The sequence below is a fragment of the Limulus polyphemus genome, unplaced genomic scaffold (genome assembly GCF_000517525.1).
Source record: "Limulus polyphemus unplaced genomic scaffold, Limulus_polyphemus-2.1.2 Scaffold1966, whole genome shotgun sequence".
Lineage (NCBI taxonomy): Eukaryota > Metazoa > Arthropoda > Merostomata > Xiphosura > Limulidae > Limulus > Limulus polyphemus.
The window spans coordinates 152,856-157,569 of record NW_013667576.1 but is presented as its reverse complement, the minus strand read 5'-3'; positions in this window follow the sequence as shown (position 1 = coordinate 157,569).

The window sequence follows — 4,714 nt, the reverse complement described above, 5'->3', positions numbered from 1 at the left end:
AATAAAATAAATTTTTTACTTAAACCAAAAGCAATTTAATACTCAACATTTTCTTGTATATTTTGAACGCTATAATATTTAATCGGTTTCCATATTAAAATAAGTACATTATTCAATAAAAACAAAATGTTGTTCGGTAAGCAATGACTTTATTTTTGTGTGTATATGTTGTAGTGTGATCTTCAGAATCTCAAAGCACAATACCCTTAGCCCAGGAATTTAATTTTATTGATAATAGTCCTTCATTATGTTCAGATGTATCTTAATTCCTTGTGCGATGCAAATACCCTCTTTAATGTTTCAAAAAAAAAAAAATTCATTAAACCTCTTTGTTACGGTCCACATAAAAATTGCGTATAAATTCTTAAAATCTGTTGTTTACTAAACGTCTCGCACCTGTAGAAGGCTTAGGTAATTGAGCCGAAAGCTTGTGCAATTAAAAAAAAAAAACTAAAATAACATGGCGATAGTCCAAATAAATTACTTAATACAATGAATGGACTTGTTATTTGTGATTTTCAGCTGGCTATATTTCAATGATTAAACGATTTGGATGGACATCCTTAGGGCTAAGGTACCTCCGTCACTAATTTTAAATATTATTCGGCTTCACTGGGTTTTATTCTGCTTTAAACCAAATAACGAGATTGACTATAACTCTTATGATGCACTTAAATGTAACCACTAGATTACACCAGGCCCATTGATTATTTGAAAGTAGATATCTTGCATATTGGTGACGAAGTCAATCAACACAACCCCAGAACAACATATTTACCAATTATTTGTTCATTAGTTTATCTTTGATGGAATGACGTTGGACTCTTATATACGCGTAAAGAAAAAGAAAATGGCGCAGTTCAGAAAGTAGGCAACACCGAATAAAAATATAACACACTCATGTTCAATGTTGCCGCCTGTCATGTCATCATACTTGAATAAACAGATTCTTCATGTGATCTAAGCGCCTAGCTTTTCTTAGGCAATTTCTTTATGAGATAACGATTCTAAAAATAAGCAAAATACTTTACATTTGTACAAGTAAAGGAAGGCAAAAGTTTCGTACACTACTTATTAGAACAGGCAAAGCAGAGCAACAGGTAACACCTTCTTCTGATTTAAACCACTTCGCAACGGCTAGTATAAATATATAAGTGGATTAGTGACAATTAACTTTAAAAACGTGTTGTTAAGTTTTAATACTTCATTGGTTTCCCCTTCCGCTGAAGCTGTCAAGATAACAAGATATTATAATATTTAACTGCTTAAAAAAGATGGTGGCCTTCTTGTTTTTATAAGTTTAAAAAACAAACAACATCAATCAGTATATCTGAAGAAACATTCTTAAAATGTACATACTGTTTATATGAAAAATACTATTTCGTTCGTTTGCAATGAGAACATTGTTGAGTGCATCAGTCGTTGATGTTCCGCTAGATGGGTGGTTTGTGGTATTCTCCTAGGATAGTAAACACATTTGTATGTTAGGCAATAATGCTATATGTTTTTAAATTAATCTATCAATGAACAGTTGTGTTGCCTTTGATTTCTACAATTTCTCACTATTATTGTCCAAGCAAAATATAAACACTCACACACACATATATATATATATTTACATACTTTAATATGGATCTATCTATATCTATACACACACACACACACACACACATATATATATATAATATTTGCTTAATTGACAGTGTATATTGGATAATCTGATTACATACACAGGCATTCCAAACAAGACATTCTGACTTTAACCACAAAGAAAAATATTTTCCGACAAAAAATACTTGACCAGCGAGACTTTCTTGCAGGTCACGTGATTGATCGATTAAATGTCAGCTTGTCCAGAGTGAATCGTCTCACGTGTCCAACAGTTCATGTCACGAAGGTACCGTTTCTTTTAGCTGAATGTTTCGGTTGTTATCGAATTTAACGAACCACGATCGACGTCATATTACAAAAAGAATTTTAGGGGAAATGTATTTATTGACAAACTTAATAAAATATCTTAGGTAGTATAAAATATGTTGTTTTTATTTTGTACCTTCATTTAAATATGTTTCAACATTTGAATTTATATTACTATATAGACTGTTTGTTATTTGAAATTTTCGCTTCGAACTTCTGCTTATCTAATTGTTTAGCAACCAAAGGTATAGTGTAGCTACATTTGACATGTTTTTTTAACGATTGTTTACACAAATCTATAACGAATAGTTACATGATCTCATTTTTGCTGAGTACTAATGCTTTGTACAGGGCCACTATGACGTTTTTACTGAGTATTAATGCTTTGTACAGGGCAACTATGAGAAAACAAAAAAACATTCTTAAAATGATTACATCTTAAATACTAATTGAACAAAATTCACTTCAGACACATTGAGAATCATAAAACACAAAACACATTTTATTCAGGAAATTCTGAATATGATACAGTTTGTTTGTATGTTTGTAGTTAAGCATAAAGCTATACAATGGGCTGTTCTGTGCTCTGTCCACCACCGGCTATCAAAACCCTGTTTCTAGCGTTGTAAGTCCGTAGATATACCGCTGTGCCACTGGAGTATGATACAAGATATCTCAAAACCATATTATAATGCATATCTATAGAAACTGCTTTCCTTGCAAAACTGTCCCCCGGTGGCACAGTCTGCGGACTTACAACGTTAGAAAACGAGTTTCGATACCCGTGATGGGCAGAGCACAGATAGTCCACTGTGTATCTTTGTGCTTAACTGCAAAGAAACGAATCCTGACGAAATTAGCGCTACCTTTGTTTCCCTTCATTGTGTTTTTTTTCCTTCTAAATGTATATAGTTATTATTAGGTAAACGAAATTTATTTAATTATACGACTGAGAACATATAAAGTTTTCCACTTTAATTGCGATAAAATGGAGAAAAAGAAGCTTTTGCGAATTTACTATTAAAATATCATAATTATTTCAAATAAGAAAACGTTGTTGTAAATGTATATTAAAAAAACTACTGACAAAATGAATATTTAAAAAAAGTGTTACCATTAGATAAAAACAATATACGTGGTCATTTGTCGGTCACTTTGACAGAAAAATTAGAAATTAATTGATAAGAAAAAGCTACTTTTTTTACATAACATCTAAATAGTTGTAATATTTTCAACAACAGTTTGTGTTATGAACAATTAGATTCAAAGGTTTATTAATTACAAGTACTTCAACAGTAACCATTTTAAATAAAATTTATTTCTGAGCAATGTATAAATGTGTATATTTTTGACGTATGTACACATTTTTCTTTAAATATGATAAAAGATGAATTTTATACCATTTCTTTTTTTCTAAGCTATCGTATAGTCATTTGACAGTCAAAATTACCAACCGTAGGAAAAAAGTGAACGTCCAAGAACGTATAAAAGCTTCTCAGCCTGTAATGTGATAACTTCTAATTACAATCAAAGATGACGGAAAGTTCGTGTCAAAAGACGAGATACTGTGGAAATATAAGCAATCGAGTTCTAACTTCAATAAAAACTTCGGATCCAGAGTAAGTTTTTTCTTATTCTATTATTGTTTGGTAACAGAAAATTGTGATGTGTGAAAGTTAGAAGTCAAAAGAAAGTATAAAAAAGTTCAAATGGATTTCTTAATCATTTCGAAATACCTCACATCACTTCATTCTGTAATCTCCCGTTAAAAGAATACTGTAGTAAAGAACACTTTGAAGATCATATTTCTTATGTTAGTTCAAAATTAATGAAACAATGATTTACAATCAGCATTTTCTTGAATGAGAAATTGAACGTTTTTGTAAAAACTAAAATAACACAGGCCTGCGAATTGAATCTTCATAAAAGTTGTTTTGGTTTTAATAACGGATTTTCCATAATTCAGCTACGTAGATTTGGAAAATAATATTCATTTTTTTATATCACGTAAAGATTTTTTTACAAATCCGGAAGAAAAACTCTTACTTAGATCAAGTTATTATTTCTTTTACCACAGCCCCCCAGTGGCACAGCGGTATGTCTGCGGGCTTACAACGCTAGAATCCGGGTTTCGATACACGTGGTGGACAGAGCACAGATAGCCCATTGTGTAGCTTTGTGCTTAATTACAATCAGAACAGAACTTTTACCACAATGAACATTTTTCTTAATTATCATGTTTGTTAACAAAAATACAAACAAACTGAAGAAAAGGGAAGAACATTGATGTCAAACGAATATGCATCCTCATTCATTCTGATTTGTTCGTGAAATCTACGTCTTTTAGTCTCAAAACTACGTGTTGTGGTCTTTCTTTTATGTATTGCGTTATGACGTTTTCTAAAAAATCTGCAAGTGATGGAGAAAAATGGATATCATTTTCGGATTCAGCGCACAGGAATTACTGTAGAACATGTAAAAATTTCAAGGCCTGTATAATCGGACTTGATAATCAAAAATCACTTAGCTCCTTTATTAAATGGAGTCTTTAATTTAATGTATTCGTATGTTAATGATAATTCTAATTAAATAATCGAGAAAAAAGTTTTCAAAATAATAACTTTCCACTCTCTCTCTTATGTTTCGATAAATTTAAGACATGTATTGTTTTTACGAACTGAGTTGAATTAAAAGATAAAATAATTAATCATTCATCAGCTTCTTTTAGGCCCGGCATGGCCAGGTGGTTAGGGCGCTCGACTCGCAATCTGAGGGTCGCGGGTTTGAATCCCCGTCA